Source organism: Mesocricetus auratus, unplaced genomic scaffold (genome assembly GCF_017639785.1).
Source record: "Mesocricetus auratus isolate SY011 unplaced genomic scaffold, BCM_Maur_2.0 Super-Scaffold_100008, whole genome shotgun sequence".
NCBI lineage: Eukaryota > Metazoa > Chordata > Mammalia > Rodentia > Cricetidae > Mesocricetus > Mesocricetus auratus.
Window position 1 is genome coordinate 77,734,107 of NW_024429192.1, and position 13,713 is coordinate 77,747,819.

The following is a 13,713-nucleotide window of genomic DNA, read 5'->3' on the forward strand; positions in this document are numbered from 1 at the left end:
TAGGCACAGGCTTTCAACAAGGGGATATTTGCCTGGGACATTTCATCTTCTCTCTGCTATGTGCCTACAGGGCACATACTATTAGGTAGAAAAGCAAAGTCTAGCAGAAGCCACAGACAGACTCTACCTGTGTTAAGGAAAAAGCAATGGGATGGGCCTCACATGATTACAGGAGCCAGGCATGGTGTGAAATGCCTGTGATCCTAATGCTGGGGAGGCTAGGGCAACAGGATCAGGAGTTCAAGGACAGCCTGGCCTACATAAGGTCCCATGCAAAAAACAAATGGGGACCAAAAAGTGCCCAAAAGGAGTAGATGGGGAACTTTTTGGGGGGGGGTTGAGACAGAGTTTCTCTGTATTGTTTTGGAGGCTGTCTGGAACTCGCTCTGTAGACCAGGCTGGCCTCGAACTCACAGAGATCCACCTGCCTCTGCCTCCCGAGTGCTGGGATTAAAGGCATGTGCCACCAATGCCCAGCCGGGTGGGGAGCTTAAAGTGACTTATTTTATTCTTTCCTTCCCTCCCTTGTTTCTTTCTCTTCTTGAAAAAGAATTTTAGGGCCTAGAGAGATGATTCAACATTTAAGAGCACGTGCTGCTCTTTCAGAGGACCCGGGCTCAATCCCCAGCACCCATATGTCACTCTCAACCTCCTCTCCTGACCTTCAAGGGCACCAAGCATGCTGTATGGGAGTGCATGCACCATGTGCACGGAAGGCGGTCAGAGGACAACTTGCAGGAGTCGGTTCCCTCTTTCTACTCTGTGGGTCTCAGGGATGGAGCTCAGGCTGTCCCACTTAGAAACAAGCACTTTTACTGGCTGAGCCGTCTTGCCAGTCCACCCTCTCTTCTTTTCCCATTCCTTCTTTCCTTCCTTCCTTCCTTCCTTCCTTCCTTCCTTCCTCCCTTCCTCCCTCTCTCTCTGTCTTCCTTTTTTTCTTTTTCTTTGTTTCCTTTTTTTTTTTTTGGTTTTTTGATACAGGGTTTCTCTGTGGTTTTGGAGGCTGTCCTGGAACTCACTTTGTAGACCAGGCTGGCCTCGAACTCACAGAGATCCGCCTGCCTCTGCCTCCCGAGTGCTGGGATTAAAGGTGTGCGCCACCAACGCCCGGCTTCTTTTTTTTTTTCTTTTTTCTTTTTTTTTTTTTTTTGAGATGGGTTCCCTGTAGCTAAAGCTCCTGACTGCTCCATTACAGCCCTGTGCCACTCTGCCTGGCACTATATCTGGCTCAAGGGACAGTAGGTGCTTTACCTGTGGGACAGTAAAGGTCTTTTTGTTTGTTTTTTGTTTTAAAGATTTTATTTATTCTATTATGTTTATGAATACAGCATCCTGCCTCTATGTATGTCTGCATGCCAGGAGAGGGCACCAGATCTCATCACGGATGGTTGTGAGCCACCATGTGGTTGCTGGGAATTGAACTCAGGACCTCTGGAAGAGCAGTCAGTGCTCTTAACCTCTGAGCCATCTCTCCAACCCTGTTTTTTGTTTTTTGAGACAGGGTTTCTCTGTGGCTTTGGAGGCTGTCCTGGAACTCGCTCTTGTAGACCGGGCTGTCCTCAAACTCACAGAGATCTGCCTGCTTCTGCCCCCCGAGTGCCACCAACGCCCAGCCTGGTAAAGGTCTTTTGAATCAAGGAGTGGAAGACACTGGTTTTACCCTGAGAGGGCAAGGTGAGTCCAGGAATTCAAACTGGAGGTGTCAAGTCAGGTATGGAGAAGATCAGAGAGTGGCTAGGGCTCGCTTGCAGCCATCCAAGGCTCAGAGACACACCTGTGGAGGTCAGGGCCCGGGAGGAGACTGCACGGAAGGTAGGAAGAACCTGGGATAGTGGAGAGCCAGGGAGCTGCTCACAGTGATGTGGCTGGCCAGATGCCAACAATGCAGGAACGGAAAGCACACCAGTTTTGGAAGGTCCTAGGGCCATGGCCTCTAGAAGCTACTGCAACAGCAGCTTGGTTAGCAAGAGCTCTGGCCGAGGGCTGAGGGAGGCCAGATATCCTTTCAGATTTTTGCTGAAAAGAGACATGAGGAAGCCAGCAGGGGTCATTCTGTTGTTAGGATGCAAACCTTTTGTTGTTGTAGTCTTACAAATTTTCTTTTCTTTTATGTGTATCAGTGTTGGGCCTGCTTGTGTATCTGTGCACCACTGTGTGCTTGCTGTCTGCAGAGGTCAGAAGAGAGCGAGCGTCAGAGGCCCTGGAATTGGAGTTATGGATGCTTGTGAGCTGCCATGTGGGCGCTGGGAATTAAAGTGGATTCCTAACAAGAACAAGAGCTTTTTTTTTTTTTTTTTTTTTGGTTTTTCAAGATAGGGTTTCTCTGTGTAACAGCCCTAGCTGTCCTAGAACTAGCTCTATAGACCAGACTGGCCTCAAACTCCCAGAAATCGGCCTGCCTCTGCCTCCCAAGTGCTGGAATTAACGGTGTGCACCACTACCCGGCCAACAAGTGCTCTTAACTGCTGAGCCATCTCTCTAGTTCTTGCTTGTTGTTTTGAATTTAATATACATGCATAAAATCATTTTATTATTTGGTTTTTTTTGGTTTTTGGTTTTTTGGTTTTTACGAGACAGGGTTTCTCTGTTTTGGAGGCTGTCGGTCCAGCCTGGCCTCGAACTCACAGAGATCCGCCTGACTCTGCCTCCCGAGTGCTGGGATTAAAGGCGTGCGCCACCAACGCCCGGCTTCATTTTATTATTTGTGTGTGAATGTTTTGCCTACATGTACTTTGTGCACCATATGAGTGTGCACCCTAGGACTGGACTTAACAGATGGTTGTGAGCAGCCATGTGGGAGCTGGGAATTGAGTCCAGGTTCTCTGCAAGAGCAAAAGCTTTTATACCAATGAGCCAGCTCTACACTTAGTATATGTGTGTGTGTATCATATCATACACACACACATATAAGTACATATATTGAGATCTTTTTAAATCAAGATCTTACTTTGTCCTCCTGGTTAGCCTGGAATTCACTGTGTAGACCAGGCTAGCTTTCAAGTTGCAACAACTCTATTGCCTCTGCCTCCCAAGTGCTAGGAATACAAGCATGCACCGTCATACTTAGCTCAAATGCAATCCTTCTTACAAAGAATTGGGGACTCCACATATTTCTCTGTGGGTTTTGCCAACACAAAATCAAAACACTTTTAAAATACATTGGTGGAGCTGAGTAGAGTGGCACACACCTTTAATTCTAGCACTTTAATATCTAGCAGATATCTAGGCAGGCAGATATCTGAGTTCGAGGTCAGATTGGTCTACATAGTGAGTTCCAGGTCAGCTAAGACCACATAACAAGACCTTGTCTCAAAACTGAAAGCATAAACTAATATACTGGTGAAAAGGTCAGGTAAGAAGGTTACAGCAAAGTGAGGAGATCTCTAACGGGCTCCAAATGTTATCTGGTGAAAAGCTTTGCATTAGGTGGAAGCCATTTCAAAAGAATTCAGCTAATAACTATAGGGTGTTAGATCAGAGGTGAGAATGCCTACTAAGGGGCTAAAAAAAAAGCACAGGATAATTTGGGTATGGATCTGCAACATTTCAACTCTACAATCATGGAAGTTCTATAATCATGGAAGCCTTGTAGAATCTTCAGCACAGGTGTGACTCTTTTCTTTCAACTTCAGTGCAGTTTACTAAATTGTCATAGGTTCATACCTGTAGTTCCAGGAACTAGCTTTGCAGAAACCAGGCTGGTCTCAAACTCAGAGATCACCTGCCTCTGCCTTCCGAGTGCCACCAGCTGAGTTCTGAGTTCCCGACCAGTCTGGTCTGCAAAGCTAGTTCTGGGACAGCCAGGGCTACACAGAGAAACCCTGTCTTGATAAAACCCAAAGACAAAACAAAAAATAAACTTTTGCCAGGCGGTGGTCCTGTATGCTTTCAATCCCAGCACTCAGGAGGCAGAGGCAGATGGATCTCTGAGTTCCAGGTCAGCCTCTCCAAAACTAGAGAGAAACTGTCTTGGGGGGGACGGGACATAAAGCATACCTGTAGTTCCAGCTACTTGGAAGGCTGAGATAGGGGGAAATCACCTGTTCAGGGCCTGCCTGGGATTCAAAGTAAGTTCAAGGCCAGCCTGAGTAACCTAGTGAAACCCTGTCATAAAATAAAAAGCAAAGAGAGTTCTGTGGCTATAGCTCCCTGAAAGTGACCAGCCCAGGATTCTCCAGCACCGGGTAGGCTAGGCTTCTCTCAACTCTCACTTGTTGCTGTGCCCCTCCCTACCACACCCAGAACCACACTGGGACTAGGAAACGCCCTAGACTGCTGCGGGGAACCACCAAGGACAAAAAAAAAAATTCCTTCACAACATCTTCTGCCCCAGCTAGCCAGCAGGGAAGCCCAGTTGCTTCTTTAAGAGAAAGGGGTTTCCTGGGCTAGCTGCTCCTCCTTTCAGCGTCTCTGCCCACCCAGTTTTCTGATCCCCTTGCAGCCCGCCTGCTGCTCCAGTGACTGGAAGCCTCCAGCTCGGGTTTCTCAACCTCCTCACTATTGGAGTCAGGTTCTGTTTACAACTGAAATAGTGATCTGGTGCCAACATCGTCAAGGTGTGAGTTCAGAGGGACTACCTTCACTAGTCAGCCTGTTGGGCTAGGAGAAGCTACTCAACGGCTGCTCTTCAAAGCCAAACAAAAATAAAATGAAATACAAAAAGACAGCCAGAGGGTGCAGTGGAGGTAGGGTGGTTCTCACCGGCATACAGAAGTTCGGGGTTCCATTCCCAATACTCTGTAAACCAGGTGTGATGGTGCACATGTCTCTAATCCCAGGACTTGGATGGAGAAATAAGATGGATCAGAAGTTCAAAGTCATCCTCAGCTTCATAGCAAATTCAAGGCTAGCCTGTGCTACATGAGATCCTATACCCCAAATTAAATAAGCAAACAAATAAAAAAAGTTGGTTTTGGCTATGGCTGTAGTTATGGCAGCAGGAAGTGGCAGCTTGGGGCATCCACCACTGCTGCAGGTCACTCTGACGCTGGACAGCAGGGCCCTGAGGGCTATAATTACTACAGCTCTTTCTCTTGTTTTGCCTTTTTGAAACAAGAGCTTATGTAGCAGAGACTAACCTTGAACTCCTTCCCCTCTTGCCTCTCCCTCTCAAGGGCTGGGATTCCCATTCTTTTATAGCTCTCATACACACCTAAGAAGCTGGGACTCTTCTATCCCTCTGGAAGCAGCTGGGGTCTGGAAGTTGGGATTCCACAACCCTCAACAGCCAGAGTTACAGCTCCCAGCTTGTGGTGTCAGGGACCCTTGGCCTTACCGACTTGGCAGTTCTCTGGAACATTTCCTGCTATCGTGGCCTGTGGTTTTCCTTCTCTGATCATTGCAGACTTCTGTCTTTCAACCTCTGCTCTCATCCTCCCTGGGCTGCTTCCGTCCTTTTTCTCTCTGCCCTGGCTGTACCTTGCCCCATGGTTCAGGTGCCTCTTGCTACTGCAGCTTCTGTTCCAGGTACTGCTGATCTGAAGCAACTTCTGCCAGGGTCTGCTGCCATGCTGCCCACGCGGCTGCCTCAGAGGCTCGGTGCATTGCCAGGTTCTCTTGTCACCACCGCAGATGCCACGCCACCGCTTTGCCTACGTCACTTGTCTTCACATTCACCCTGTACTATGTAAAGCAGACAAGAAATGATCAGTGGGAACAGCCTTTTACTGTGACTACTGTGGCATCATAGGACTTGGCAACACAAGACCGGGTCCCCAGCTGGCCTGCCAGATGGGTCCCACAACCTACTTATGTTGCCAGGGGAAGGGCGTTTGCACCAATCATAGGAAACCTCTCATGCAAATGATAACTTTGTGTTTGCACTGAGCACAACACTGCCATTAGCACCAGTCACCGGGTATGACTAAATTGCCCAGGTTGGCTTTGACTTTGGGAGTCTCCTACTTCAGCCTCCCAAACTGCCGAGATGACAGGCCTGAGCCACCAGATGCAATTGCTAATAAAGAACCAAAACTGGCTGGTGATAACAGAGCTGGTAGAGTGTCTGCCTAGCATGCCCAAGGCCCTGAGATTAATCACCAGCACTACTGGAACTGAGTGTGGCAGAATATCCCTTTAATTTCAGCACTTCAGGCTGAATGATAAAGAGTTCATATCAAATTTAAGGCCAGCCTGGGGAATATAAGACTGTCTCAAAAAAGAAAAGAAAGAAAGAAAAGAAGCTAATTAAAAAAAAAAAAGAACAAAAAATGCCAGTTGTGGTGGCTTACACTTGTAATTTCAGGACCTGAGAAGTGGAGGCAGAAGGAGGAGGATCTTGAAGCCAGCCTGGGCTACACTGTTGATTCCCTATTTAAAAAAAAAAAAAAAGGCCAGGTGTGGTGTTGTATTCTTTTAATCCCAGCACCCAAGAGGCAGAAACAGGTGAATCTTTGTAAATTCAAGGCCAGCATGGTCTACACAGCAAGTTCAAGGACAGCCAGGGCTACATAGACACTGCCTCAAAAATACCAAAAAAATCAAAACCAAAAAATCCTGGGCTAAAGAGATGGCTTATCAGTTAAGAGCATTTAACTGCTCTTGCAGAGGACCCACATTGAGTTCCCAGCATCCACAGGGTGACTCCTAGCCATATGTAAATTAAGTTTTAGGGGATCTGATGCCCACTTCTGATCTGTATGGGCACCGGGAACACACATATGCACATACACAATGCAAACGCGCGCGCGCACACACACACACACACACACACACACACACACACACACACACAAATGGAAAAAAATAAAGCAAGCCAAATAAAAAAAAGACAAAAGCTAACCCAAATGTCCACACACAGACTTCTGCCCCTAAATGCTCAAGTGTTTCATTTACAACAGCTTCTACTGACAAAATCCAGATGTTCAGCTGCTGACCCAGGGGTCAGTAAGCCATAGAGCCTCATGCCTGTGGAGCCAACCAGCTGTCCTGCCAAACCCACTCACTTTACTAGTAGTGTACTTAAATGTTTGCCACAAATGTCCTTGTGACCTGAAACCCTTAATGTCTACTACTTACAGAAAAGTCCCTCAATTTACCAATGGGACAAATCAACACATTGTCAAAACACCTGCCACGTGAGGAGGCATGTGGAGGACACATGGGTGACTATCAAAAGCCAGCAGCAGGCTGGATGTGGGGCTGCTTGCCTGTTCCCAGCACTGGCAGACAGCCTGGGCAGCAGAGGGAGACCCTGTGTGTGTTCCATGTGTGTGTGCATGTGTGTGCATTGGTGTCATTCCTCAGGAACCATCTACCTTGCTTTCTGAGACAGAATCTCTCACTGGGTTGGTTACTCTCACCAAGTTACATTGGTGGCCAGCAAGCCCCAGGGATCCCAGTCTCTACTCTCCAGTCCTGGGATTACAAGCACAGGGTGATACACTTATTTATTTATTTATTTATTAAATCTGGATTCTGGGGTTGAATTTAGGTCCTGCTAGTACTTTACTAACTGATCCATCTTCCCAGGTTATGACTCTTACTTAAAACTGTAAAAGCCAGCCTGGCAGTTGTGGTGCATACCTTTAATCCCAGCCCTACGACGGCAGAGGCAATCGGATTTCTGTGAGTTCAAGGCCAGCCTAGTCTACAGAGCAAGTTCCCAATACGACCAAGGCTACACAGAGAAATCCTGTCTAGTGGGGGGGAGGGTGTAAAAGCCAGCCAGGCATGGTGGTGCATGTCTTTAGTCCCAGACAGAGGCAGGCAGATCGACATAGCAAGCTCCAAGGAGGCCAGGACTATAGAGACCCCGCCTAAAAATAAATACATAAATAATGAATGAATAAATAAATAGAAAGTATAAAAGCCAGGGCTGGAAAGATGGCTAAGCCGTTAAGAGCACTTGCTGCACCGGGAGGAGGGAGAAAGAAAGAGCACTTGCTGATTATCCAGAGGATTAGGGTTTGGTTGCCAGCATCCACTTCTGACAGCCTGCAACCTACAGCTTCAGGAGACCTGAGGCCTTTGCAGGCACACACACACGCATACACACACATTAAAAAAAATCGAAGTCAGCTGTGGTGGCACTTGGTAGGAATCCCAGTGCTTGGGAGGACAAGGCAGGAGGATTGCTGCGAAGTGGAAGTCAGTCTGGGCTACACAGGTGGGGCGTGGTGGTGCATGTTGGAGGCAGAGGCAGGCTGATCTCAACGAGTTCAAAGCCAGCCTGGTCTACGTAGTGAGTTTCAGGCCAGTCAAGGTTACAAAGTGAAACTCGGTCTACAAGCAAAGCAAATGCAATTGAACATTATTTGCAAAACTCGTGAGAGGGCAGATGGATTCCCCAAGGGGAAGGCCTGGCTTCCAGCCCGCAGGGCAGGGCCGACGTTGGGGGCTTCCTCCAAACACTGCACCTAGGCAGCAGAGGAGAGGAAGGTGCCTGGGAGTCCACCGCATCTTCAGCAGGAGTCGGATCTCTCGGGTTCACTGAGGCTCTGCCAGGAACCCAGCGCGAGCAACTCAGCAGAGAATCCTAATCCTAACGCTACCCAAGAGGCGTCTCCTCTCCCTAGGCGTGGCCCCTCCTGTCCCAGCGCGCCCGCCCCGCCCACTGACGCCACAGGTCCCACCCTTCCCCCCGCCCTTGCGGGCCGCGGCGGGGAAGCCGCCTTCCCATTGGTCTGGAGCTTCAGCAGACGCGCCTGGGATTGACGGACGTTTGCGTCGCTCCCCGCCTCCGATCCCGGCGCGGCGCGCGATTGGCTGAGGCTATGGAGAGTCTTCGGTGCCCGGCCTGGGCGGCGCGGACGAGGCCTGAGGCGGCGGCGCGAGGCAGGTGAGCTGCGGCGAGCGGGCTGGGCAAGAGTGGGAGTGGGTAGGCGGGGGAAGGTGGGACCACCACGATCTTGCCGCGGGCATTGGGAGACTGTCTAAGGATCGGCCGGGATGTAGGTGGCGGGGACAGCTCGAAGAGGGAACCGCCAACCGGCCACGACGCGCGCGACGCCCTTCGCACTGCCAGGCCGCGCGCCCAGGCGCCCCGAACTCGGTGTCCCTTGTGCCTTGGCACTGTGGTCCCAGCTCGCCCCGGACCCTTAGCGTGTTGGGTTCCGGGGTCTTCTGCTACCAGTCGCGGCGCGCAGGCGCAGGAGCCATCCCGGGGGCGCGCCCTCTCGGGGCGCAGGTGCTGTAGGTGCGGGGAGGGGCGCGGGCCGAGTAGCGAGTACCTGGCCTCGGCACCTTATACTTGCTGGTTATCCGGAGCCAGTTGCCTTCGCCCTCAGCACGGCGCGCAGGACAATGCCAGGCTGGTTCGCTGGAGCCTTGTAGGTTGCAGCCTAGAGACGCGTGGGCATCAGCTAGAGGAACTTTGCTGCTCCCCGCTGTGTGGTGTGAAGTGCAGTCCTGCGACGTGCGCTTCCCGCCTGCGAGACAGATTTTCCTAATTAGGTTTTGCCGGGCATTTTAACTTGACTGTTGCATGTTTTAGATCTCTCCAGAACTCTTTTTTTACGTTCTGCGCCCCAGCCTTATGCTATTTTTCTTTCTTTTCGTCTCCCCCTCCCCTTTCTGTCTTTTTTACGAGACAGGGTCTCACTATGTAGTTCTGACTGTCTCTAGAGATCCACCTTCCTCTGCTTCCTGGGTGCTGGGGTTAAAGGCGTGCGCCACGAAGCCGGGCTTTCTCTGTCTGTCCGTCTGTCAGCCAGTCAGTCATTATTTATTTATGGGTCGGGTCTCAAGTAGCCCAGGCCGGCCTAGAATTTGCTATATAGCAAAAAGATGTCCTTGAGCTCTTAATTCTCTGCCTCCGTCTCCATAGTGCTAAGACTAGATTGTAGGTGAGCACAATTGTACTGGTCATTGTTACTGGGGATGGGTCTGGAACCCAGGGATTCCTTGAGTCCCGGCCCTAGTCTTCTATACCTTTCTATGCCTCCTGTTATCCTTAGTCAGGGCTGAGTCACTTTTTTTGTTTGTTTGTTTGCTTTTCAAGACAGGGATTTACTGTGTAACAGTTCTGGCTGTCCTGGAACTTGCTTTGTAGACCAGGCTGACCTCGAACTCACAGAGATCCACCTGCCTCTGCCTCCTAAGTGCTGGGATTACAGGTGTGCACCACCACCGAGTGGTCACTCTTATAATGTGCAGGCTGTGGTACTCTGCCCAGGCTGTGGGTGACATGCTTGAGCCTTTGCTCCAATCACATGAGCTTCTGAGAGGACTCTTCTTTTTCTTTAGTTACCTTTTGGGTTTTTGTTGTTGTTTTGGCCAGGTTTTTTGTAGCTCAGGCAGGCCCAGAGTTGAAATCCAGATCCTTGTGCTTCCAACTTCCCAGGGCTGGTATTACAAGTGTGCACTACCATGCCCTCTCTTGAGAGTTGTGCCAGAGATTTGGAGAGATGCTTTTAGTTCCCGGAGGTTGGCAGCCTCGGGTTATTTGCCCTTTGGTCTTTCTGGGAGAGAGCAGAAAGGGAATGAATGCCAGCTGCTCTGTGTGTCTGTGTGTTTATGAAAATTTCCATCTTAAACTGTATATGGTATTACACAACCATCACCATTATCTAGTTCCAGCTTTTTATCACCCTAAAGGGAAACCCAGTACCCACCAAGCAGTCCCTCCCATTTTCCTCCTCTCTGTTCCTTAGCTGCAGCTGTGCTTACAGTCTGTGGAATTGTCCATTCTGGATATTTTATTTAAGGCTCATCCATGCTGTGTCCCTATTTATTCTATTGCTTTCTGTGGCTGACTAGAAATATTTTATTTGGGGCCTGGAGAGATGGCTCAGGGGTTAAGAGCACTGGTTGCACTTCCAGAGGTCCTGAGTTCAATTCCCAGTTCCCACATAGAATGGCTCACAACCATCTGCATGCAAGAACACTGTATACATAATAAAAAATTAAATAAAACTGAGCCGGGCGTTGGTGGTGCACGCCTTTAATCCCAGCACTTGGGAGGCAGAGGCAGGTGGATCTCTGTGAGTTCGAGGCCAGCCGGGTCTACAAGAGCTAGTTCCAGGACAGCCTCCAAAGCCACAGAGAAACCCTGTCTCGAAAAACCAGAAAAAAAATTAAATAAAACTGTAAAAAATATTTATTTGCATGTGTATGTTTGCCGAGGCCAAGAGGACAACTTGCTGGAGTCAGTGTTTTTCACCTTTTTAAATCCTAAGGGACTGAAGTCAGGTCATCAAATTTGGTAGCAGATAGGTCTACCCTTCTGAGCCACCTCGAAGGCCTTATTAAATCTTGTTTATCCACATCATTGGACATTTGGATTGTTTACCTAGTATTGCTGGGATCATGGGAACAAGTTTGTACTTGAACACCTGTGTCTGAATGTGTGCTTGCATACATGCATGTAGCAACCCAAGGTTGATGTTGGGTGCCTATCTCAATTTTCTACCTTTGTTTTTGCTTGTTTGTTTTCTTCAGGATCTCACTATGTAGCCCTGGCTGTCGTGGTTCTGTAGACTAGGCTGGCCTCAGACTCAAAAGATTTGCCTGTCTCTACCTCCCAAGTTCTGGTATTAAAGGCATGCAGCATTATAACCCAGCTACCTTACTTTTTGAAATGGTGCTTCGCGATGGGATCTGAGACTCGCCAATTTGGAACAGACTGGCCAACAAGCTCTGGAGATCCTCCTGTCTCTGCCTCTGATGCTAGGATAACAGTTGCAGTCTGCTGTGTCCAGCTTTTTCTGTGGGTCCTGGAGGTCAGACTTAGGTCCTCATGCTGTGTTTCCAACTCTTTACTGACTGGGCCATGACTCCTGCCCCCGAGCACCTGTTTTTAATTCTTGGACTATAGATCTATAGTAGAATTGCTGGGTCACATGGCAGTTCTATGTTTAACTTTGTGGGGAGCATCCAGGCTGTTTTCTGCAATGGCTGCATGTTTTATCCTCCCACCCACAACACGGGAGAGGCCCACTTTCTCCACATCTCTGCTTATACTTGTTTTCCTTCTTCCACACTCCCACCCCACCCCCACCCCTCGTCTCAGTGACTGTGAAGTATGCATTTCCCAGTTGACAAGTGATGTGTGTGGATTGTTGCTTCAGGTCTTCACTGCCATCTGTTTTCTGTGTAAACCAGGCTGACCTGGAATTAACAATCCTCCTGCCTCTGCCTTGTAAGTGCTGCAGTTGAAGGTGTTGGTTTGTCATGCCTACCCTTTCCCTGTCTTTTAATTAGGTTGTTTTGTTGAGTTGTGGAAATTGTTTATACATTCTGAACATATATGACTTGCAATGCCACCCACCTCTGCCTTTCTTTGAGACAGGATCTCACCATAAATCTCATAGACTGGTTTCAAATTTATGGTCCTCCTGCCTCAGCCTCCTAGTATTGCTAGTATTTGCTACCATGCTTTGCTTCACCTCTGTCTCCTCCCTCAGTTATTGTTTATATGTGATATGTCTGAGTGTGTGTGTATGTGGAAGTCAGAGAACAACTTTGTAGTGTCAGTTTTCTTCTTCCACCTTATGTGGGTCTTGGGGATTGAACTCTGGGCTTCAGGCTCATGCTGCAAGTGTTTTAGCTACTGAACCCTCTTACCCGCCATGGCCATCATTTTTTTTTTTTTTTTTAATTTAAGCCAGGGTTTCTGGCCGCCGGGGCGGTGGTGGCACACGCCTTTAATCCCAGCACTTGGGAGGCAGAGGCAGGCAGATCTCTGTGAGTTTGAGACCAGTCTGGTCTATAAGAGCTAGTTCCAGGACAGCCTCCAAAGCCACAGAGAAACCCTGTCTCGAAAAACAAAAAAACAAACAAAACAAGATAGGGTTTCTGTTCTGGAACTAGCTCTGCAGATCAGGCTGGCCTCAAACTCACAGATATTCATCTGCCTCTGCCTCCCAAGTGCTGAGATTAAAGGTATATACACCACCACAACCTGGCCATGGCCATCAACATCCTTTTGATAGTGTTTTGTTTTTGTTGTTATTTGTTTGTTTTGAAACAGGATCTCACTGTGTAGCCTTGGCTGGCCAGGAACTCACTCATTACATAGACCAGGCTGTTTCAAACTTAGGGATCCACCTGCCCAGCCTTGAGTATTTTTAATGCTCAAAGTGATAAAGTCCAATTTATCTGCTTTTTTTTTAAGGTGGACATATTGCAAACTCCAGGTTACAAAGACTTGTCTTTATATATCTTCTTTTAAAAGTTTGATAGTTTTTGTGGTTACATTTAGGTCTTTGATCTGTTGTGAGTTCACTGTGAGCTGTGACGTCTGAGGGTCTGACTTCATTCTTCCCTTGGAAGCTCAACTGCTCTAGCACCATTTGCTAAAGGAAGCTGCTTCCCTTGCCATTTGACTCCGGATGTAAGGTTTACTTTTGACCCTGTATGCCATTCTGTTGGAGTATGATGTCTGCCCAGATGCCAGTACCACATTGACTTGCAGTGGATTTTGAAATTTCAGTGACTCCTGAGCTCAGCTCCTTTTTCCAGACATACTTGCTCTCTGGAAACTTCTGCAGTTCAGTGTAAATGAGGGATGGCTTTTCCAGGTTTGCAGAAAGGATCCTTGGGGTATTGACAAGGGTCACAGTGCATTTGTGCACATTGCTTTTCAGGATAGTGAGTCTTTCTGTTCTTGGACTTTGTGGGCCTTTTTACATTTCCTTGTGGCTTTCAGTATCCAGGTTCTGCCCTTGGGTGGTTAAATTGATTCCCAAAGCTTTTTTGATGCTGTTGTGGAGGGAATTCTCAATTGACCTTGCTCATTGGTAGCCTGTGGAAGTACAGCTGCTACTTTACTGA

General features: G+C 48.5%; 1 protein-coding gene across 12 annotated transcripts in view; it reads left to right on the forward strand.

The window, feature by feature from the left end:
- The first annotated feature begins 8,668 nt into the window (after nt 1-8,668).
- Nucleotides 8,669-13,713, forward strand: part of Sun1 (Sad1 and UNC84 domain containing 1) — a 47,572-nt gene continuing 42,527 nt past the window's right edge. For 7 of the 12 annotated variants that reach the window (XM_005079995.4, XM_013120477.3, XM_021232910.2 and 4 more), the window contains exon 1: nt 8,669-8,779. The gene's annotated coding sequence lies outside the window, so the exon portion shown is untranslated. The remainder of the gene's footprint in view (nt 8,780-13,713) is intronic. The other 5 variants (XM_040751246.1, XM_040751247.1, XM_040751245.1 and 2 more) reach the window with 1 other exon arrangement.